Raw genomic sequence first — 26418 nt, forward strand, 5'->3', positions numbered from 1 at the left:
CTCGCCCATAATCTGCCGCCGTAAGCCCGCAACGTCCGGTACACAGAATCTGCCGTCATATAATAATACTCCGTCAGGCGAGATCTCAAACTGAGTCTTTGATTTACTAAGGGCCACATCTCTGTACTGAATCAAAAGAGGATCCTCAAACTGGCGCTGCTTTACCTCCTGAATAATAGATGACTCAGCAACTGGACGGACAGAAATCCCAGAATCTCCAGAATCCACCAAACGAACTCCGAAGCTGGCGAGCTGATGAATATCACGAACCAAATCTCTCTTATCAGATGGAACATCAGCCAGACTGCCCACGGACTTGCGGGTAAGCGCATCAGCTACCACGTTGGCTTTCCCCGGATGGTACAAAATATCAACGTCGTAATCCTTTAGCAACTCAAGCCATCTCCGCTGCCGCAAATTTAGTTCCTTCTGTCTGAAAATATACTGGAGACTCTTATGGTCCGTATAGATATCAACATGGACCCCATATAAATAATGCCGCCAAATCTTCAAAGCATGAATCACCGCGGCCAACTCAAGATCATGAGTGGGATAGTTCTTCTCGTGCGGTCTAAGCTGCCGGGAAGCATAGGCTATGACTCGACCGTGCTGCATCAATACACATCCTATCCCAATACCAGAGGCGTCACAATAGACAACATACCCGTCAGATCCCTCTGGAAGAGCCAAAACTGGTGTTGTAATCAATCTCTCCTTCAGCATCTGAAAGCTGCGCTCGCAAGCATCCGACCACTGGAATTTTGCTGCTTTCTGGGTAAGCCTCGTCAGTGGTGCTGAAATAGAAGAGAAATCCTCCACGAACCTGCGGTAATACCCAGCCAATCCAAGAAAACTACGCACCTCTATCGGTGTAGTAGGCCTGGGCCAATTCTGCACAGCCTCAATCTTCTGCATGTCGACCCGAATACCGTCTGCGCCGACAATATGGCCCAAGAATGCCACAGAAGTCAACCAGAACTCACACTTAGAGAATTTAGCATATAACTTCTGCTGACGGAGGATGCCAAGTACCGTCCTCAAATGATCTGAATGCTCCTCGGCTGATCGCGAGTAAATCAGGATATCATCAATAAACACAATAACAAACATATCCAGGAAAGGCCGAAATACCCGGTTCATCAGATCCATAAATACTGCTGGAGCATTAGTCAGCCCGAAAGACATAACTCTGAACTCATAATGCCCGTACCGAGTCCTGAAAGCGGTCTTCGAGATATCTGACTCCCGTACTCGCACCTGATGGTAACCAGAACGCAGATCTATCTTTGAAAAATGTCTAGCACCCTGCAGCTGGTCAAACAAATCATCAATCCGGGGGAGGGGATATTTATTCTTAACAGTCACCTTATTCAGCTGCCGGTAGTCGATACACATCCGCAATGACCCATATTTCTTTCTGACAAATAGTACCGGCGCTCCCCAGGGTGATGTGTTGGGTCTAATAAAGCCCTTATCCAGCAAATCTTTCAGCTGCTCTTTCAACTCCTTCAACTCAGCTGGTGCCATTCTGTACGGAGGAATAGATATAGGCTGCGTATCCGGCATCAACTCAATAGTAAAATCAATCTCCCGCTCAGGCGGAAGGCCAGGAAGCTCGTCAGGAAAAACATCTGGAAACTCGCTGACGACCGGAACAGACTGAAGGGTAGGTACCTCCGCGGCAGTATCGTGCACACGAACCGAATGATAGATATACCCCTTCTGGATCATCTTCTTAGCCTTGAGGTATGAAATAAACTTACCCCTCGGCGATGTTGTAGATCCGAACCACTCTATGACTGGTTCCCCTGGAAACTGAAAACGGACTACCTTTTTCTGGCAGTCGACATTAGCATAACAGGAAGACAACCAGTCCATGCCCATAATGACGTCAAACTCAAGCATGTCTAACTCTATCAAATCAGCCTTAGTGCTACGATCGTAAATGGTCACAGAACAATCCTTATAAATCTGTCTCGCTATAATAAAATCCCCAACTGGCGTAGCTAGCTCAAATGGTTTTATAGGCTTAGACACTATCCCAATCTTACTAGCAACGAGCGGGGAAATATATGATAAAGTAGAGCCAGGGTCAATCAATGCATATACAGATCTGGAGAAAACCAGCAATGTACCTGTGACGACGTTTGGCGAAGCCTCCTGATCCTGGCGGCTGGCCAAAGCATATATGCGGTTCGAGGGACCGCTAGAACCTGAAGTGCCACCGCGGCCTCGACCGCGTCCTGCCGGTGCTGAAATACCTCGCCCTCCAGGGCGTGCAACTGATGGAGCAGAAGAAGAACCGGCGGCTGACCCTGTCTGTTGAGCAGCACTACCAGAACCGCTAGCCAATGGACAATCTCTCATAAAGTGGCCCTGACCACCACACGAAAAGCAAGCTCCAGTCGCTCGGTAACACTTCCCGGGATGAGACTTCCCGCAATGAGGAAATCGGGGTCTGGGTGGTCTGGCCTGGCTGGGACCCCTGGGTACCTGTGAACCTGCCACTCTGGAGCTCTGACCGGCCCCAGACGGTCCTGTACTATCGAATCTCCGGCTGCCGGACTGAGTACCCCGGCCGGAGGGAGGAAAATGCCTGTCTGACGGCTGCTGCTGAGGCTGTCCGCCTCGAGAATCTCCAGCATAACCTGTGGACCTAGCCCTCTTGGGCGGCCTCCTATCTCGATCTCTACCAGAATGATCAGACCTGTGACGATCCTCCATACCCATCGCATAGGCCTGAAGTCGGGCAATGTCCATATCTGTCTGCAATGACACTGCCATGCAGCCGTCAATCAAATACCGATCCAATCCCATGACATATCTGTGCATCCGATCGGTCATGTCTGCTACCACGGCCGGTGCATATCGGGCCAGAGAATCAAACTCAAGGTTATACTCGCGAACACTCCGACCCCTCTGCTGCAGACGTAAGAATCGATCAGCCCGTGCCCGCCGTAACTCTGGTGGCAAAAAGTGGCGGGTGAATGCTGTCACAAACTGATCCCAAGTGGCTGGAGGGGCACCCCCTCCTCTAGACAGCTCCCAAGTCTCGTACCAGTGGGTAGCCACATCTCGAAGCCTGTGCGAAGCCAGCTCAACTGACTCAGTCTCTGAAGCCCTGACCAAGTCCAGTGAGCGTCGCATCCCCCGAATGAAGTCGTGGGGGTCCTCGTCGGGCTTAGACCCGAAGAACTCTGGAGGGCCACATAGCAAAAACTCCCGAACTCTCAGGCTGTCCCGCCTGTCATCATCATCGTCGTCCCTCCGCCCGCGCCTGCGAGCCTGTCCTGCTACCAGTGTAGTCAACAGCTGTACAGCCTCCCTCAGGGTCCTATCCTCCGCCCCTGGCTGAGGAGCTGGAGTCTCAGGTGCGGGTACACGGACCTCTGGAGCTGCTGAAGGTCCTGCTCCAGGCTGTACTAGTGGGGGTGTAGCAGACCCCTCAGAATGAGGCACATCCTCAGGCAAATCATAGACACGAGCCCGGGTAGCTCGCTGTGCCTTCTTCGGAGGCATCACTGCAAACACAAAGGCGAGTCAGATCATAATCATCCTAATAGCACAGCTCTATCGCACGATCTAAGATTTCAAAGAAGGTAACATCCTAAATTCCCTGTAGCTTCCCGTTTATAGATGTGGTGCACAACACATCGATAAACAAAACTCTACGAGACACGGCCTGTAGACATTCCGAGGACAAATCGCTCTGATACCACTTTTGTCACGACCCAGCCCCGTGGGCCGTGACTGGCACCCTACCTGGGTACCCAGACCGAATCACACGTTCATTTTCAAATCCAAACTTATTTCATAATTTTTCGAAATCATACTCGATATAAATTATGTTCGATATGATTTCGAAAAATTATGAAATAAGTTTGGATTTGAAAATGAACGTGTGATTCGGTCTGGGTACCCAGGTAGGGTGCCAGTCGCGGCCCACGGGGCTGGGTCGTGACATAGATGCTCCCCCTCTACCTCTGCCTCTACCTGCTGTAGTCTGAGGAGTCTGTGCTGTCGGGCGTGCTGAAGAAGAACCCGTTGCTGAACCTGTAGGCTGAGTCCCAGCTCTATCTCTCGCTGAGGGGCAATCTCTCATCATGTGACCAACTTGCCCGCAAGCATAACAAGCATCCGAACCCTGACGACACCATCCGGAATGTAATTTGCCACACTGGCTACACCGCGGTACTGGAGGTCTCCTCTGACTAAAATCTCCCTGATACTGAGAACTTGGGGCCCTCGAACTCTGACCCTGCCCTGACTGGAAAGAGCGATCAAACCTTCCGTCTGAGAATCTGGGAGGCGCACTAGTCGCGGACTGACCTGAGTGCCTGGGATGTGTTTGTCTCGGTCCCTCTCTATACTCACTGCTCTCTCCCATAGATCTAGCCCTCTTACCTTGTCTTCTACTTCTGTCACCATCACGCTCACTTCTCTGCTGCTGCTATCGCTCCTCAATACTCTGGGCGTGAGCCTGTATCCGAGAAATATCCATCCCGTCTTGCAAGGAGGCCGTCAAACAATCTCTGTACAAATGTGGCCCCAGACCACTCACAAATCTATAGATCCTGTCTCCCATGTCGGCCACCATAGTCGGAGCATATCGAGCCAATGAGTTGAATTGCATGCTATACTCCCGGGCACTCATACCCCTTTGCTTTAAATTCTGGAACTTGTCCGCTCTAGCTCGGCGGACTTCGGGTGGCAAGTAGTGACGAAGAAAAGCATCTACAAACTCTTGCCACAAGGGAGGTGGTGCATTCTCCCCTCTTGTCATCACCCAATTCTTATACCATAGTACCGCCACGTCGCGAAGTCTATATGAGGCCAACTCTACAGATTCAGTCTCAGAAGCATGCATAAGTGTTAATGTTCTCAGCATCTCATCGATAAAGCCTTGTGGGTCCTCATCCGGCCTTGACCCAAAAAATTCTGGAGGGTTTAGAGTAAGGAAATCACGGGCTCTTGTGCTAGCTGAACGATCACTTGGGCCCGTATTCTGTCGCTGTGCTGGAGCAGCAACCAACTGTGTCAGTAATTGTATGGCCTCGGACACTTGTTGTCCCGAAACACCCGGTGGAGGAATAGGAGCTGAGGCTCCTCCCTGTTCTTCTACATTGGGTGCGGCCTCACTTTGCGATTCACTTTCCTCTACCTCCGCCGGAGGCTCCCTTTCTGCCCGTTTCGACGTCGCAGCTTTGCCTTTCTGGGCAGCTGTAGCTTTTCCTTTCGGCAGCATTTTTCTGAAACCATAACACACTTTTAGGAATAATATAATCCTAGACATGGCTCTATCGCACGATCTCATGAGAAGAAAGATGGTCATTTTCCTAAATGCCCTGTAGCCTCTTGTTTATTAGCGTGGCGTGCAACACACCATAAACAAGACTCTACTAGACACGGCTCATAGACACTTCCTAGGACGAACTGCTTTGATACCACTTTTGTCACGACCCGACTAGGGGCCGCGACGGGTACCCGGAGAATTTACCGAGCACCGCTCTTTCTACTGCTTATTCTGCTCACTTAATACTCTCTTATGAATTTTTTTTTATACTGATTGTGGGAAAATCATATATAATTAAAACATACATACTGCATATACATTGGCCTATTGGCCGCCAAAATAATATACACACATAGAAAACCATCTTATGGGACCATCTAACCCACACTAAGTATCTACGAGCCACTACTAACATCAGGAACACATAGACGGAACAAGACTCCGTCATGCCCAGAATATACATATAGGAGTGTACATCAAAAGAGAGTAATCACAAGCACCTCCGAACAAAGGAGTGCTATCTTCTAACTGACAGCTACTGATGACCTGGGCCAAGCTCTCCTTCCTGTCTACCTGTGGGCATGAACACAGCGTCCGAAGAAAGGACGTCAGTACGAATATTGTACCGAGTATGAGAGGCATACATAAAGAAGGAAAACATCAACATAAAACATATGGATCTGACTGGTAATCATAAATGCAGTATTGCATGCTATCGTACTCATACTCATCATCATAACCTGTATGCATCATATGCAAGCTGCCCGTCCATGTCGGAACGGTGTAATCATCAATATCATTAGCCCGCGTCCAGGCCTCCCACGTCCGGGGTACCATCTCATGCCGCCCACTAGTGGTGTCTGCCCATGCCCGAAGGTCATGGTGTATCCGTATAGCTGCCCACCTTGGCGGTGACTGCCCGGCCAACTAGGCACGGTGTGAAATGCTCATGTCATGCGTATCATAAAATGCTCATAATAATAATATACTCCTCATAAAATACTTATCTCATTGTAATACATGCATAAGGCTCAAGATCAACTTTACTCTATCGGGGTGACGTAAGGTCGTGATCCCCCGATTCCATTATGGAACAACTATTGATACTCTGCCTCACCTTGAAGGAACTAGTACATAAGGTGAGTGTAAGCGATAATTAACATCATCATATCGTATAACTTATCTCATATGGACATTCATAAACGTAGGCTTTTAACTTCTTAGAAAGTGAGAGCTCATGAAGGGAATAGGAAATTACATCAAAGATTCATGCCATTAGAAAGAAAGACTAGCCTCACATACCTTGGTCGTTTAGCTAAGATATCGCTCACTCGTTCTCCTTCAATATCGCGTCGTTACCTTCATAAGAATTCATATCAACATTAGCATACTAACTACAAGAATGCGTCGCTAATTCTAGGAGAAGTCGGACAGCGCTTCACTTGTTTATACTATTTTTCTCATGTTTTATCTCAACTCTTAACATTCCTAACATTACTCATAATATCACAATCGACCATCCTCATTTACGTACATTTAGCAAATCCACCATTTTCCTCCAATTTCCCCATTTTTAGCCTGATGACTCGTCATTGCGTTTTCATGCGTTTAACGCTTGTTTCATGATGTAAACATCATTCCTAATGTATTTGTATTCACAACACTTCAACATTCATAATTCAATCCCACTATCATTCATTTATGGCACTATTCACTCAGTAATGGTCCATTTCTATGTTCTTCTACATTTCAAGTGTTTAAGCTTTTCAATACTTCAAACAACATAGAATGATCATGAAACTTACCTTGGATAGTGGTTGAACAACCCTTGAGTTGAAATTCTTCACTTAGCCAAAACCCTAGTTCCACCCTTCTTTAGAATTTCTTGATTTAGAAGATCCTTTGATGTGTTCTTACACTTATTTTCATGAATTTAGTGGTGATGATCTTGATATTCCCTTTGATTCTCTTGAATTCTTGTGCTGGAATAATTTGGAATGTTCTAGAGGTTTCTTGAGTTGTGTTGATGAATAATGAACTGAATTGTAGTCCAAGCCTCTTTTAATAAATCCCAAAATTTGATCTTTAATGAATTCTCGTCGGGTGAACAGTGGCCGTAAAGTGCAGTTTACGGACCGTATTCTGATTTACGGTCCGTCCCAGTGATCGTATTTAAGCATTCTCCAAAACAGAAAGTCTGGCTGGTGGACAGGGCAGTTTACGACCTGGTTTATGGTCCGTAAACCAGTTTACGGGCCGTAAACTGGGTCGTATTTAGCCATATTCAACAAATTCCAGAAAGTTGAGATTTTTGGCAGGTTGAAGGACGAGTGCACTATACGGTCCATATAGTGCCACGTACGACCACTGGCAGTGAATTTCTCTGCAACTTTATAATTTTTTTCCGAGATTCATAATTAGCCATTCCCGACTTAGTGAAACACCATACACTCATCATACCAGTACGAAAAAACTTCCGAGGTGTAGCAGTACGAATAATGTACTGAGTATGTAAGGCAGGAATGAAATAAACAAACATAATAGAAAGATCATGAGTCATGGGACAAAGATATAACCTGCACACATGTCATAGGCAATCGTATTACTGTCATATTTCACATTTTACACAATCATAGTACACATGTTATCACATCCCATACATCATCACGTACGTCATCGTATACATCATCACATCATAATTTGTATCATTACCCGCGTCCGGGTAACCCTGAAATGCCGCCCACTAGTGGTGATCATGCCCGGCCCTCTCGACTCATTGTAAACATCGGAGCTCGCATTAGCGGTGATATGCCCCGCCATATAGGCGCGGTGGAATCATACGCAGCCCGCATTAGCGGTGACATGCCCGGACATATAGGCACGGTGGAATCTTATCATCACAACATCAATCATAACACGTCATTATTATACACCTCAAGCCATAGCATCATGTTATCATTTCTTAGTATTCCATGTATCCCATAGTGTTACAAGTTAGCATTACTTATCATCTTGTTGTCATGACATACAATAGCATTAAGAGCATTCATTAGGCTTTAAGACAATTATACTATGTCGGGGTGACGTAAGGGCGTGAACCCCCGATTGTATTATGGACATTTATGAGTATCATGACTCGCCTTGAAGGGAAGAAAACGTAAGGCGAGTGTTAACAATAATAGCATCATTAGCATTGTAGGAACATCATGCCATAATTTCTTGAGTCTCTAGACTCTAGCTCATTTTCATCACTATCATGCTCATAGGGGATTTAATATATAGAAGGACTCTCAAGCTTCATTTTATAGAAGGATTTGTGGAAAGCTTGAAGGATTCATGCCTTTTGAAAGAAGAGTTAAGCTTCACATACCTTTGTCGTTTAAGCAATTTAGCATCTACTTATTCTCCTTCAATGTCACGCCTCTACCTTCAAAAAGAGGATTCATACGATTTCGTTAGTTAACCAACTATAAAAACGCACTATTATTTCTAGAGAAAATTGGGCAGCACTTCCTTTGTTTATACTACTTTTCTCGTATTCCATATCAACTCCCAATCACCCACAATAACAATCACAATATAGAAAATCACAATTATCATTCATATACAATGGCCATGATCCACCATTTCTCTTCATTTTCCCCCACATTTATGGTTTTGGGTTCGCTATCGGATTATCCCATGTATCACACTTATCTCATGGTCTTCATGTCATTTGTAACATATTCATACTCACAACATACTAACATTCATGATTCAATTCAACTACCACTCACTCATGACACTATTCACTCTTGAATGACTCATTTGCTATGTTCTTCTACAATTCGGGTATCTTAACCTTCCAATACCTTAAACAACATAAAATGGTCATGAAACTTACCTTGGATGATGGTTGAACAAGTCTTGAGTGGAGTTTCTCCTCTAGCAACAAAACCCTATCTCACCTCTTTTGGTTTTCTTTGAGAAGGATGAACTTTACTTGGGTTTCACACTCTTGTTTTCATGAACTTGGTGTGGTTGATCTTGATTTTCACTTGGATTCTTGTATTGGAAGAGCTTTGGAAGGTTCTATAGAGATGTTGGGTCGTGGAGGGAGAAGATGAAATAAAATAAAATGAACTTGGGTCCTTATTTAAAAATTAAAATCAGTCCCGACATCATTATACGGTCTGTATAAATTTATACGGTCCGTATAATCGACCGTAAAACTGCTCCAATGACTACCCTTTTTCTGTGTCAACTTGACGGTACATTATACGGGCCGTATAATTTTATACGGTCCGTATAATTGACCGTAAAATCATCCCTTCAGCAACCTCATTCTGCCTCATTCTGTGACTCTTTTACGGTCCATTATACGACCGTATAACCCATCAGTTCACTGTGTCTTATTCTCGTCATTTCGCTTGATCTCGGATCCTTATGGAACCTTCTTAACAATTATTTAGCACCTCAATACCAGTCTAAAGGACGTTGTCCCTCTTCAAAACACCATATACGTCATACCCTTCGTTGGCCTAATCACTGTACGCTAGCGGGGAAAATTTCCAAGGTGTAACACTTGTGTTACCTCCTGAATTCATAAACACTCTACCAAGTTTGTCTCCCAACTTTGGCCAAAGCGGCACCACTTCAAGTGTTTATATAGGTGAAGTTTTACACCAAGTCCTTATCGTGGACTTACCAAGTCCTTACCCTGGACTTTACTTAGTTCTTAATTCGAACTCTGGTTTCTTCATTAAGAGTACTTTTGTACTCAGCCCCTTTTTCTTAGTACTAAATTCTTGTACTTGCTAACAGTCACATAATAACTTGTTGTTACCTTTTAAACCTTTAATATTGTAGTAGATCAATTGTAACGACCCATTTGGTCGTTATAGTCTTTTCGGTACTTTTGACCCTTCCCCAAGCTTGATTAGCTCACATTTGACCTGAGGGAACTGTTTACATACTTCCCGAGGTCTTTGAATATGGTTTGGGTGGCTTTTTGGGAAATTTGAGCTTAAAGCGAAAAAGAGTTGACTTAAAGTTGACTTTTAGATAAACAGACCCTTTTTGGGAATTTGTAGATTGCGAGAGATTCGGATGGTCTTTTAGAACTTGTGTGTATATTCGGTTCGATTCTCAATGCACTCGGGTGTATTTTAGGACTTGGGTTGGGAAGTTAGTTTTTAGGTATCGGGGGTTGACTAGGTCAACGAGACCTCTGTTGGATATTTTGTGTCACGACCCAGCCCCGTGGGCCGCGACTGGCACCCTACTTGGGTACCCAGACCAAATTACATATTCATTGCCAAATCCAAAATTATTTCAGAATTTCATAAAAGTCATATCAAACATAGTTTATATCAAAATATGTCTTAAGCGGTCGCACAAATCAAAATGTCATATCGGATCCAAACTGAGCTGCGGAATAGATATCGCCGGTCAAAAATGCAAATATAAGCATAAGGGCCATTCAGGGCCATCAAAATAAACGGACCGCTTTAAGACCAGAAAACAAAATCAGACAAACATATATAGGACCCTCGCCCCACATATATGACTACAGGCCTCTACGAACTCAAAACAAAGACATATGGCGAGACAGGGCCCCGCCGTACCCAAATAGTCAAATGTACAGAATATACATAGCAAAAGGGAGTTTGTACCAAAAGTGGACTCCGAGTCAAGAAGGAGTACTCCGAAGTAGCAAAGAGTGAAGCCTACAGTGGAGGATCACCAATATCTGCACCTGCGGGCATGAAACGCAGCCCCCGGAGAAAAGGGGTCAGTACGAAATATGTACTGAGTATGTAACGCACGGAGTACAGAAATATGGGCCAAAACCGAAAGCAAATCAGATGACAAAGTGGAGTACAAATCAGTATGTCAAAATCCGTATCAAAATCATATACGTATACATAATGCAAACGAAATCATGCAAACGCTTAAGAACGTGGTCGCCACTCCGACGCTGGCGCCACACACAGCATAACACCAGAAGGTTTCAAATCTCCGTACATCCTCGAACACAAACATAACATAGGTGAGCGTATCGCATCACGAGCCATATCATAGCATAACTCCAAACGGAACCCGACCCTATGGCGAGGCCTCGGGAACCGGAACACAGCATACGGCCGAATTATCATAAGGCGCACGAATCATAACCGGCCCGAGAACCGGTGAACGAAGTCATAATAGGGCACGAGCGGAGTCGTGAGCAAACAAATGCAATACATATTTCAAAATAGCCTTTCAAAACATAATGAGTTCATATATCCCTTCATAAACCAAAAATAGTCAAATCGTTAGTTGGTACGAATGTTCATTCCACAAAACGTTTTCAAAGTAGTGCATATAAATCAAAAGCGTAATTTAACATATCATAGTAATCGAAGCATATCTCATAGAGGAACGTTTCGAAATCAAAGGGTTCATATCAATCTTTATTCCAACGGAGAGCCCGATAGGACAACTAGGGCGTCTCGGGGTTAGCGGGCCCACCTCGAGTCAAATTGAGGTGGCGAACATAATTTACGAACATTTATAGGCCAAGAGGTCATACATAATCATTACCAAGTGACCCGATCACATTTCGATAGGTTTCGGACGATTGGTGGCATTCTAGCCAAAATAGAGCCCTTAGGCTTCAATTGAATTGAATGAATAGTAACTTTTCTGTGGATCGGGTTTTGAGGAGCAGAAATGCTCCGGAGGTTCCAATATTCACCTAACATACTAAGACATGCCAAACGAAGAAGTGGAAAGCCTTACATACCTTACTGACGTCTTATGCTCTCCCAAAAGTCAAGTCCCGTTTCGTCCGAAATCTGCAAATGGTCAAAGTTACCAATTTGAGATTCTTAGGCTTAAAAATGCCATTAACTTCATTTTTGCCTACCGATATTTCAACAGCACTTCCCCTATAAATCTAACGTCCCCGAGACTTAGCTCGGCTCAAAATACATCAACAACAACAGCCCACACATCATCAAACAACACAAATCATAATCAAATCATTCTAGCTTCAAAGTTCTACCTTATTACATAAGTTGACAACTTTTCATTCAAAACTTCAAAATCCCAAATCTATATCCACATTATTGTATTCATTCACTCATTCACAATTATTCAATCACATTCCAAATATATTCCAAGCCATATACGAAATTGCCCAAAATTCATTACTTTCCATAATTCTTTCAAAGCATCAAAACTTACAACGAACGTTCTAACTTGCGTCGTTTCATTCCGAATTCATTAACACCAACCATAAGTCATATTTAAAGTCTTTGGCATCAAAGATATACAATGATATACGCAAATATACAAAAGGTATACACTTTCCCGTAATGATCCGAAATCCTTTTCCAACGCCAATTCAATTCTTTAAATGTTCATTTACGACATAAAGGTCATAACGACACATTAAACAAGCTAAACAAGATCAATTCACATTACTTTGCACTTCATAAGTGCCACGGCTCCAACACCAACACACACACACCCACGACTTTCTACATACATCAAAGTTACGGGATTCTCGTCTATTCTCAATCCTTAACACATTCATATCACTTCTATAACACAAAAGTGTAAGAATTCTCACCTTTTCTTGAAAACCCGACTTGTCGCAAACGCGCACCTTACGCCAAACTAATTGTACCCCGTTGAAGAGGGTCTTAAGTACTCCACAACTATGCAAAAATCAAGATTTTTGGATCACAACACAAAGGCTTGGGAATTATTTTTTTCCTCCCTTATCGGCCGAGAGCCTTTCTCTTGTGGTGTTCTTGAATTTTGTTTTGTTCTTGATAATTCTAAGTGTTATGTTGATATATATCCATATAGGGGTCATGTGCATAGCACATGACCTTTAAAAGTGGGCTTGGACCAATGCTATGGTCGGCCACTTCAAGATTTTTGGGCCTCAATTTTGTTTTATATTTTTCTTGGCCCAATTCATTAAACGTCCCGTTTTGTAATTCCCGATACTAATTTCCGAAATTTCAAATTTACCCTCGGCCTTCCCCGATGTCTTAACATCAATGATTCCATAACCAACGTAGTCATATTCACTAAAATAAAAATATTTCCTTATAACACACAAATCTTAATTATTTCTCGATTTCCAATTATATGAAAACACGGGACATAACATTCTCCCCCCCTTAAGAACATTCGTCCCCGAATGTTAAATAAATCTTATGAAGGCTCACAAACATAACGGAAAAACCATTTTTATAAATAGCACACATGGTCCATCCGTTCATTAATAAAACAAATACAAAAGTCTAGATTACAAGAGGCGTAGCGAATAAATGGGCGTATCTCTTTTTCATCTCATCCTCCGCCTCCCACGTCATCTCTTCTCAGTTATTGTTGCGCCACAGAACTTTGACAGAAGGCACCTCCTTAGTGCGCAATCTCCTTACCTGTCGATCTAGAATAGACACAGGCTGCTCGTCATAAGACAACTTGTCACGACCCAGCCCCGTGGGCCGCGACTGGCACCCTACCTGGGTACCCAGACCAAATCGCATATTCATTTCCGAACCCAAACTTATTTCAGGATTTTCCAAAAGTTATATCACACATAATTTATATCGAAAAAAATGTCTTAAGCGGTCATATCAAATCAAACTCAAACAAAGCGGCGGAATAGACATCGCCGGTCAAAATACAAATATATACAAAAGGGGCCATTTGGGGCCATCATATCAAACAGACCGCTTTAAGACCCGAAAGCAAAATCAGACAACATACACATAGGACCCTCGCCCCACAAAGATGACTACAGACCTCTACGAATTCAAAACATGACATATGGCGAGACAGGGCCCCGCCGTACCCAAACTGTCAAATATACAAAGTACATATACAAAGTGGAGGAGTCTGTACCAAGAGTGGGCTCCGGATCAAGTAAAAGTACTCCGGAAAGCAAGAAGTGAAGCCTACTGCGGAGGATCGCCGATGTCTGCACCTGCGGGCATAAAACGCAGCCCCCGGAGAGAGGGGGTCAGTACGAAATATGTACTGAGTATGTAAAGCACGGAGTACAGAATTATGGATCAAAACCGAAAGCAAATCAAATGTCAAAGTGGGGTACAAACTGGTATGTCAAAATCTGTATCGGAATCATATACATATATTTTATGCAAATAAAATCATGCAAACGCTTAAGAACGTGGTCGCCACTCCGACGCTGGCACCACACACAGCATAACACCAGAAGGTTTCAAATCTCCGTACATCCCCGAACATAATCATAATCATCGGTGAGCGTATCGCACCCCGAGCCATATCACAGCATAACTCCAAACGGAACCCGGCCCTATGGCGAAGCCTTGGGAACCGTAACACAGCATACGGCCGAATTATCATAAAACGCACGAATCAAAACCGGCCCGGGAACCGGTGAACGAAGTCATAATAAGGCACGAGCAGAGTCGTGAGCAAACAAATGCAAATCGTATTTCGAAATAGTGTTTCAAAACAAAGTAAACTCATAAATCATATCCTATTACAAAATAGTCGAATACTTAGTCGACATAAGGTTTCATTTTGCAAAACGATTCCAAAATGGTCCATATAGTTCACAACCTGGATTAGTGCATCGAATAGTCCAAACATACCCCGTGGAAGGATGTTCCAAAGATCAGAAGTGGTATGTTCAACTCTATTCTCAAAGATGGCCCGAAGGGCAAATCGGGCATTTTGGGGTAGCGGACCCACCTCGAGTCGAAGTGAGGTGGTGAACATATTTTTACGAGCAGTTATATGCCAAGGGTCATACATAATCATTTCTAGGTTACCCGACCACATTTCGATAGGTTTCGGACGAATAATGGCATTCTAGCCAAAAGGGAGCCTTTAGGCTTCAATCGAATTGAATGAATAGTAACTTTCCTGTGGATCGGGTTTCGAGGAGCAGAAATGCTCCGGAAGGTCTCATATTCAACTAACACACTAAGATATGCCAAATAAAGAATTGGGAAGCTTTACATACCTCTCAGATGTCGTAAGCTCCTCCAAAAGTCCCGTCCCGTCTCGTCAAAAATCTGCAAATGGTCAAAGTTACCAAATGAGATTCTTAGGCTCAAAAATGCCTTTAACTCCATATTTGCCTACCGAAATTTCGGCAGCACTTCCCCTATAAATCTAACATCCCCGAGGCGTAGCTCGGCTCAAATTAACCAACCACAACAGCCCACACATCAACCAAACAATATAAACAACAATCAAGCCATTCTAGCTTTAAAGTTCTACATGATTTCTAAAGTTGGCAACTTTCCATTCAAACTTTCAAAATTCCAATTCTATATCTACCTATTTGTATTCATTCCCACATTCAAACTTATACAACCACATTCTCATTACAATTCAAACCATACACGAAATTGCACCAAAATCCATTAGTTCCATAATTCTTCAAAACATTAAAATTCACGACGAACATTCTAACTAACGTCGTTTCAATCCGAATTCGTCAACATCGATATAGATTCATATCTAAAGTCTATAGCACCCCAAAATATACATTGATATACATAAGAATACCAAGGATATACACTTTCCGATAATATCCGAATTCGTTTTCCACCGCCAATTTAATTCAACAATCAATCAATTACGATCTAAGGGTCACAACAACACATTATGCCAACTTAAACAAGATCAATTCATACCATTTCTTTCCTTCCATAACTCACGGCCAAACACACTACACACACACACCCACGACTTTCTATTTGCGTTAAAATTACGGGATCTCCATCTACTTCCAATGCTTAACACATTCACATCAATTCTATAACAAAAAGGGGACAAAATTCATACCTTTCCTTGAAACCCCGACTTGTCGCAAACGTCGATTTTACGCCAAACTAATTATACCCCGTTCAAGAGGGCCTTGAGTACTTCACAAATATGAGAAGAACAAGATTTTTGGATCACAAGAAAGCTTGGAATTTTTTCTTTCTTTCTCTTCACTATTCGGCCGAATTCCCCTTTCCTTTGTGTGTTCTTGATTTTTTTTTTGATTTGATCTAAATTACTAAGACTTCAAGTGATATATATCCTTTTGGGGTCATGTGCATAGCACATGACCCTTTTAAAAATGGGCTTGGCCGGCCCCTCTCTTTCCTTTGGGCTTCAATTGTAATTTTTTATTTCTTTGGCCCACTTCTTGAAAAGTCCCGATTTGTAATTTCCGAAACTAATTTCCGAAATTCCAAATTTATCCTCGGCCTTCCCCGAGGGCTTAGCATTAAAGATTTCACAACCAACATAGTCATATTCACAAAAATTAAATTAGGTCCTTCTAACACCCGAGTCATAATTATTTCACGATTTCCAATTATACGAAAACACGGGATATAACATTCTCCCCCCCTTAAGAACATTCGTCCCCGAATGTTAAGTTAATCTTATAAGGTCTTATGATCAAGGCAGGAGTGTCCCTTTTTAATAATGACATACATAGTTCATTTTATCAATCAACACAACAAACTAAAAAAGAAATTAGATTACCTGTGGATGTCGGAAACAGGTGGGGATATTGCTTCTTCATCTCGTCCTCCGCCTCCCAAGTCATCTCCTCCCGATTATTGTTGCGCCACAGGACTTTGACGGAGGGCACTTCTTTAGTGCGTAGTCTCCGCACCTGTCGATCCAGAATAGATATAGGCTGCTCGTCATAAGATAACTGCTCCGTCACCTGAATGTCATCTACTGGGAATATCCTGGCAGGATCACCAATACATTTCCGCAACATAGACACATGAAACACCGGGTGTACGGCCTCCAAGTCGGATGGTAAGTCTAGCTCATAGGCGACCTCGCCTATCTTTCGCACGATCTGATACGGTCCAATGTACCGGGGGCTCAACTTACCCTTTTTACCGAATCTCATGACACCCTTCATGGGCGACACCTTCAGAAATACCCAGTCGCTAATCCGGAACTCTAACGGTCGACGTCGTCTGTCTGCATAAGCTTTCTGTCGACTCTGAGCAGCCAATAATCGTTCTCGAATAAGCTTTACCTTATCTACAGCCTCCTGGATCACATCTGGCCCAATCAACTTAGTCTCGCCCACGTCAAACCAGCCAATAGGAGACCTGCATCTCCTGCCGTAAAGGGCCTCGTACGGAGCCATCTGAATGCTGGAGTGATAACTGTTATTATAGGCAAACTCAATAAGCGGCAAATGATCATCCCAGCTGCCCCTGAAATCAATAACGCAGGCCCGCAACATATCTTCGAGCGTCTGAATAGTGCGCTCGGCCTGCCCGTCGGACTGAGGGTGAAAAGCTGTACTGAGACTCACCTGAGTCCCTAATCCCTCCTGAAATGACCTCCAGAAATTTGCTGTAAACTGGGTACCTCGGTCAGTAATAATAGATATCGGGACTCCGTGAAGTCTGACTATCTCTCTGATGTACAATCTGGCATAGTCCTCAGCCGAATAAGTAGTCCGAACCGGAAGGAAATGGGCTGGTTTCGTTAGCCTGTCAACAACAACCCAGATAGAGTCGTACCTGCGTGGAGTGCGCGGTAGTCCAACAACGAAATACATATTAATCATCTCCCATTTCCAGGCTGGAATTTCCATCTCCTGCAATAATCCACCGGGCTTCTGATGCTCGATCTTAACTTGCTGGCAGTTCGGGCACTGACTAACAAACTCAGCAATATCTTTCTTCATGCCGTCCCACCAATACAAACACCTGAGGTCCCGGTACATTTTAGTGGAACCAGGATGGACAGAATATCGTGCATTATGGGCCTCGCCCATAATCTGCCGCCGTAAGCCCGCAACGTCCGGTACACAGAATCTGTCGTCATATAATAATACTCCGTCAGGCGAGATCTCAAACTGAGTCTTTGATTTACTAAGGGCCACATCTCTGTACTGAATCAAAAGAGGATCCTCAAACTGGCGCTGCTTTACCTCCTGAATAATAGATGACTCAGCAACTGGACGGACAGAAATCCCAGAATCTCCAGAATCCACCAAACGAACTCCGAGGCTGGCCAGCTGATGAATATCACGAACCAAATCTCTCTTATCAGATGGAACATCAGCCAGACTGCCCACGGACTTGCGGCTAAGCGCATCAGCTACCACATTGGCTTTCCCCGGATGGTACAAAATATCAACGTCGTAATCCTTTAGTAACTCAAGCCATCTCCGCTGCCGCAAATTTAGTTCCTTCTGTCTGAAAATATACTGGAGACTCTTATGGTCCGTATAGATATCAACATGGACCCCATATAAATAATGCCGCCAAATCTTCAAGGCATGAATCACCGCGGCCAACTCAAGATCATGAGTGGGATAGTTCTTCTCGTGCGGTCTAAGCTGCCGGGAAGCATAGGCTATGACTCGACCGTGCTGCATCAATACACATCCTATCCCAATACCAGAGGCGTCACAATAGACAACATACCCGTCAGATCCCTCTGGAAGAGCCAAAACTGGTGCTGTAATCAATCTCTCCTTCAGCATCTGAAAGCTGCGCTCGCAAGCATCTGTCCACTGGAATTTTGCTGCTTTCTGGGTAAGCCTCGTCAGTGGTGCTGAAATAGAAGAGAAATCCTCCACGAACCTGCGGTAATACCCAGCCAATCCAAGAAAACTACGCACCTCTGTCGGTGTAGTAGGCCTGGGCCAATTCTGCACAGCCTCAATCTTCTGCGTGTCAACCTGAATACCATCTGCGCCGACAATATGGCCCAAGAATGCCACAGAAGTCAACCAGAACTCACACTTAGAGAATTTAGCATATAACTTCTGCTGACGGAGGATGCCAAGTACCGTCCTCAAATGATCTGAATGCTCCTCGACTGATCGCGAGTAAATCAGAATATCATCAATAAACACAATAACAAACATATCCAGGAAAGGCCGAAATACCCGGTTCATCAGATCCATAAATACTGCTGGAGCATTAGTCAGCCCGAAAGACATAACTCTGAACTCATAATGCCCGTACCGAGTCCGGAAAGCAGTCTTCGGGATATCTGACTCCCGTACTCGCACCTGATGGTAACCAGAACGCAGATCTATCTTTGAAAAATGTCTAGCACCCTGCAGCTGGTCAAACAAATCATCAATCCGGGGGAGGGGATATTTGTTCTTAATAGTCACCTTATTCAGCTGCCGGTAGTCGATACACATCCGCAATGACCCATCTTTCTTCCTGACAAACAATACCGGCGCCCCTCAGGGTGATGTACTGGGCCTGATAAAACCCTTATCCAGCAAATCTTTCAGCTGCTCCTTCAACTCCTTCAACTCAGCTGGTGCCATCCTGTACGGAGGAATGGATATAGGCTGTGTATCCGGCATCAACTCAATAGTAAAATCAATCTCCCGCTCAGGCGGAAGGCCAGGAAGCTCTTCAGGAAAGACATCTGGAAACTCGCTGACGACCGGAACAGACTGAAGGGTAGGTACCTCCGCGGCAGTATCGTGCACACGAACCAAATGATAGATATACCCCTTCTGGATCATCTTCTTAGCCTTGAGGTATGAAATAAACTTACCCCTCGGCGATGCAGTAGATCCGAACCACTCTATGACTGGTTCCCCGGGAAACTGAAAACGGACTACCTTTTTCTGGCAGTCGACATTAGCATAACAGGAAGACAACCAGTCCATACCCATAATGACATCAAACCCGAGCATGTCTAACTCTACCAAATCAGCCTTAGTGCTACGATCATAAATGGTCACAGAACAATCCCTATAGATCTGTCTCGCTACAATAAAATCCCCAACTGGCGTAGCTACCTCAAACGGCTCTATAGGCTCAGACACTATCCCAATCTTACTAGCAACCAGCGGGGAAATATATGATAAAGTAGAGCCAGGGTCAATCAATGCATATACAGATCTGGAGAAAACCAGTAATGTACCTGTGACAACGTTTGGCGAAGCCTCCTGATCCTGGCGGCTGGCCAAAGCATATATGCGGTTCGAGGGACCGCTAGAACCTGAAGCGCCACCGCGGCCTCGACCGCGTCCTGCCGGTGCTGGAATACCTCGCCCTCCAGGGCGTGCAACTGATGGAGCAGAAGAAGAACCGGCGGCTGACCCTGTCTGCTGAGCAGCACTACCAGAACCGCTAGCCAATGGACAATCTCTCATAAAGTGGCCCTGACCACCACACGAAAAGCAAGCTCCAGTCGCTCGGTAACACTCCCCGGGATGAGACTTTCCGCAATGAGGACAACGGGGCCTGGGTGGTCTGGCCTGGCTGGGACCCCTGGGTACCTGTGAACCTGCCACTCTGGAGCTCTGACCGGCCCCAGACGGTCCTGTACTATCGAATCTCCGGCTACCTGACTGAGTACCCCGGCCGGAAGGAGGAAAATATCTATCAGACTGCTGCTGCTGCTGAGGCTGTCCGCCTCGAGAATCCCCTGAATAACCCACGGATCTAGCCCTCTTGGGCGGCCTCCTGTCTCGATCTCTGCCAGCAGGATCAGATCTGCGACGGTCCTCCATACCCATCGCATAGGCCTGAAGCCGGGAAATGTCCATGTCTGCCTGCAATGACACTGCCATACAACTATCAACCAAATACCGGTCCAATCCCATAACATATCTGTGCATCCGATCGGACATATCTGCTACCACGGCCGGTGCATATCGGGCCAGAGAATCAAACTCAAGGTTATACTCGCGAACACTCCGACCCCTCTGCTGCAGACGTAAGAATCGATCAGCCCGTGCCCGCCGTAACTCTGGGGGCAAAAAGTGGCGGGTGAATGCTGTCACAAACTGATCCCAAGTGGCTGGAGGGGCACCCTCTCCCCTAGACAACTCCCAAGTCTCGTACCAGTGGGTAGCCACATCTCGAAGCCGGTGCGAAGCCAGCTCAACCGACTCGGTCTCTGAAGCCCTGACCAAGTCCAGTGAGCGTCGCATCCCCCGAATAAAGTCGTGGGGGTCCTCGTCGGGCTTAGACCCGAAGAACTCTGGAGGGCCACATAGCAAAAACTCCCGAACTCTCAGGCTGTCCCGCCTGTCATCATCATCGTCGTCCCTCCGCCCGCGTCTGCGAGCCTGCCCTGCTACCAGCGTAGTCAGCAACTGCACAGCCTCTCTCAGGGTCCGATCCTCCGCCCCTGGCTGAGGAGCTGGAGTCTCAGGTGCGGGTACACGGACCTCTGGAGCTGCCGAAGGTCCTGCTCCAGGATGTACTAGTGGGGGTGTAGCAGACCCCTCAGACTGTGGCACATCCTCAGGCAAATCATATACACGAGCCCGGGTAGCTCGCTATGCCTGGCTAGTCTCCCCAATCCTCGCCTTGCCCTTCTGGGCTGCCGTTGCCTTCTTCGGAGGCATCACTGCAAACACGAAGGCGAGTTAGATCAAAATCATCCTAATAGCACAGCTCTATCGCACGATCTAGGATTACAAAGAAAGTAACATCCTAAATGCCCTGTAGCTTCCCGTTTATAGATGTGGTGCACAACACATCGATAAACAAGACTCTACGAGACACGGCCTGTAGACATTCCGAGGACAAACCGCTCTGATACCACTTTTGTCACGACCCAGCCCCGTGGGCCGCGACTGGCACCCTACCTGGGTACCCAGACCAAATCGCATATTCATTTCCGAACCCAAACTTATTTCAGGATTTTCCAAAAGTTATATCACACATAATTTATATCGAAAAAAATGTCTTAAGCGGTCATATCAAATCAAACTCAAACAAAGCGGCGGAATAGACATCGCCGGTCAAAATACAAATATATACAAAAGGGGCCATTTGGGGCCATCATATCAAACAGACCGCTTTAAGACCCGAAAGCAAAATCAGACAACATACACATAGGACCCTCGCCCCACAAAGATGACTACAGACCTCTACGAATTCAAAACATGACATATGGCGAGACAGGGCCCCGCCGTACCCAAACTGTCAAATATACAAAGTACATATACAAAGTGGAGGAGTCTGTACCAAGAGTGGGCTCCGGATCAAGTAAAAGTACTCCGGAAAGCAAGAAGTGAAGCCTACTGCGGAGGATCGCCGATGTCTGCACCTGCGGGCATAAAACGCAGCCCCCGGAGAGAGGGGGTCAGTACGAAATATGTACTGAGTATGTAAAGCACGGAGTACAGAATTATGGATCAAAACCGAAAGCAAATCAAATGTCAAAGTGGGGTACAAACTGGTATGTCAAAATCTGTATCGGAATCATATACATATATTTTATGCAAATAAAATCATGCAAACGCTTAAGAACGTGGTCGCCACTCCGACGCTGGCACCACACACAGCATAACACCAGAAGGTTTCAAATCTCCGTACATCCCCGAACATAATCATAATCATCGGTGAGCGTATCGCACCCCGAGCCATATCACAGCATAACTCCAAACGGAACCCGGCCCTATGGCGAAGCCTTGGGAACCGTAACACAGCATACGGCCGAATTATCATAAAACGCACGAATCAAAACCGGCCCGGGAACCGGTGAACGAAGTCATAATAAGGCACGAGCAGAGTCGTGAGCAAACAAATGCAAATCGTATTTCGAAATAGTGTTTCAAAACAAAGTAAACTCATAAATCATATCCTATTACAAAATAGTCGAATACTTAGTCGACATAAGGTTTCATTTTGCAAAACGATTCCAAAATGGTCCATATAGTTCACAACCTGGATTAGTGCATCGAATAGTCCAAACATACCCCGTGGAAGGATGTTCCAAAGATCAGAAGTGGTATGTTCAACTCTATTCTCAAAGATGGCCCGAAGGGCAAATCGGGCATTTTGGGGTAGCGGACCCACCTCGAGTCGAAGTGAGGTGGTGAACATATTTTTACGAGCAGTTATATGCCAAGGGTCATACATAATCATTTCTAGGTTACCCGACCACATTTCGATAGGTTTCGGACGAATAATGGCATTCTAGCCAAAAGGGAGCCTTTAGGCTTCAATCGAATTGAATGAATAGTAACTTTCCTGTGGATCGGGTTTCGAGGAGCAGAAATGCTCCGGAAGGTCTCATATTCAACTAACACACTAAGATATGCCAAATAAAGAATTGGGAAGCTTTACATACCTCTCAGATGTCGTAAGCTCCTCCAAAAGTCCCGTCCCGTCTCGTCAAAAATCTGCAAATGGTCAAAGTTACCAAATGAGATTCTTAGGCTCAAAAATGCCTTTAACTCCATATTTGCCTACCGAAATTTCGGCAGCACTTCCCCTATAAATCTAACATCCCCGAGGCGTAGCTCGGCTCAAATTAACCAACCACAACAGCCCACACATCAACCAAACAATATAAACAACAATCAAGCCATTCTAGCTTTAAAGTTCTACATGATTTCTAAAGTTGGCAACTTTCCATTCAAACTTTCAAAATTCCAATTCTATATCTACCTATTTGTATTCATTCCCACATTCAAACTTATACAACCACATTCTCATTACAATTCAAACCATACACGAAATTGCACCAAAATCCATTAGTTCCATAATTCTTCAAAACATTAAAATTCACGACGAACATTCTAACTAACGTCGTTTCAATCCGAATTCGTCAACATCGATATAGATTCATATCTAAAGTCTATAGCACCCCAAAATATACATTGATATACATAAGAATACCAAGGATATACACTTTCCGATAATATCCGAATTCGTTTTCCATCGCCAATTTAATTCAACAATCAATCAATTACGATCTAAGGGTCACAACAACACATTATGCCAACTTAAACAAGATCAATTCATACCATTTCTTTCCTTCCATAACTCACGGCCAAACACACTACACACACACACCCACGACTTTCTATTTGCGTTAAAATTACGGGATCTCCATCTACTTCCAATGCTTAACACATTCACATCAATTCTATAACAAAAAGGGGACAAAATTCATACCTTTCCTTGAAACCCCGACTTGTCGCAAACGTCGATTTTACGCCAAACTAATTATACCCCGTTCAAGAGGGCCTTGAGTACTTCACAAATATGAGAAGAACAAGATTTTTGGATCACAAGAAAGCTTGGAATTTTTTCTTTCTTTCTCTTCACTATTCGGCCGAATGCCCCTTTCCTTTGTGTGTTCTTGATTTTTTTTTTTTGATTTGATCTAAATTACTAAGACTTCAAGTGATATATATGGGCTTGGCCGGCCCCTCTCTTTAAAAATGGGCTTGGCCGGCCCCTCTCTTTCCTTTGGGCTTCAATTGTAATTTTTTATTTCTTTGGCCCACTTCTTGAAAAGTCCCGATTTGTAATTTCCGAAACTAATTTCCGAAATTCCAAATTTATCCTCGGCCTTCCCCGAGGGCTTAGCATTAAAGATTTCACAACCAACATAGTCATATTCACAAAAATTAAATTAGGTCCTTCTAACACCCGAGTCATAATTACTTCACGATTTCCAATTATACGAAAACACGGGATATAACACAACTGCTCCGTTACCTGAAGGTCATCCACTGGGAATATCCTGGAAGGATCACCAATGCACTTCTGCAGCATAGACACATGAAATACCGGGTGTACAACCTCCAAATCGGATGGTAAGTCTAGCTCGTAGGCTACTGCGCCTATTCTCCGAACAATCTGATACGGCCCAATATACCGCGGGCTCAACTTACCCTTTCTGCCAAATCTCATAACACCCTTCATGGGCGACACCTTCAGGAATACCCAGTCACCAATCTGGAACTCTAATGGTCGACGTCGTCTATCAGCATAAGCTTTCTGTCGACTCTGAGCAGCCAATAATCGTTCCCGAATAAGCTTTACCTTGTCTACAGCTTCCTGGATCACATCTGGCCCAATCATCTTAGTCTCGCCAACGTCAAACCAGCCAATAGGAGATCTGCATCTCCTGCCATAAAGGGCCTCGTACGGAGCCATCTGAATGCTGGAGTGATAACTGTTATTGTAGGCAAACTCTATAAGCGGCAAATGATCATCCCAGCTGCCCCTGAAATCAATAACGCAGGCTCGCAACATATCTTCGAGCGTCTGAATAGTGCGCTCGGCCTGCCCGTCGGTCTGAGGATGAAACGTTGTACTGAGGCTCACCTGAGTCCCTAATCCCTCCTGAAATGACCTCCAGAAATTAGCTATAAACTGGGCACCTCGGTCAGTAATAATAGATACAGGGACTCCGTGAAGTCTGACTATCTCTCTGATATACAATCTAGCATAATCCTCAGCCGAATAAGTAGTCCGGACCGGAAGGAAATGGGCTGATTTCGTCAGCCTGTCCACAATAACCCAAATAGAGTCGTACCTGTGTAGAGTACGCGGCAACCCAACAATGAAGTCCATATTAATCATCTCCCATTTCCAGGCTGGAATCTCCATTTTCTGTAACAATCCACCGGGCTTTTGATGCTCGATCTTAACTTACTGGCAGTTCGGGCACTGGCTAACAAACTCGGCAATATCTTTCTTCATGCCGTCCCACCAATACAAACACCTGAGATCCCGATACATCTTAGTGGAACCAGGATGAACAGAATATCGTGCATTATGTGCCTCGCCCATAATCTGCCGACGTAAGCCCGCAACGTCCGGTACACAGAATCTGCCGTCGTACAATAATACACCTTCAGGCGAGATTTCAAACTGAGTCTTTGCTTTACTAAGGGCCACATCTCTGTACTGAGTCAAAAGAGGATCTTCAAACTGGCGCTGCTTTACCTCCTGAATAATAGATGACTCAGCAACTGGACGAACAGAAATCCCAGAATCTCCAGAATCCACCAAACGAACTCCGAGGCCGGCCAGCTGATGAATATCACAAACCAAATCTCTCTTATCAGATGAAACATCAGCCAGACGGCCCACGGATTTGCGGCTAAGCGCGTCAGCTACCACATTGGCTTTCCCCGGATGGTACAGAATATCAACGTCGTAGTCCTTTAGTAGCTCAAACCATCTCCGTTGCCGCAAATTTAGATCCTTCTGCTTAACAATATACTGGAGACTCTTATGGTCCGTATAAATATCAACATGGACCCCATATAAATAATGCCGCCAAATCTTCAAAGCATGGATTACCGCGGCCAACTCAAGATCATGAGTGGGATAGTTCTCCTCATGCGGTCTGAGCTGCCAGGAAGCATAGGC

Source organism: Lycium barbarum, chromosome 4 (genome assembly GCF_019175385.1).
Source record: "Lycium barbarum isolate Lr01 chromosome 4, ASM1917538v2, whole genome shotgun sequence".
In the NCBI taxonomy this organism is placed as follows: Eukaryota; Viridiplantae; Streptophyta; class Magnoliopsida; order Solanales; family Solanaceae; genus Lycium; species Lycium barbarum.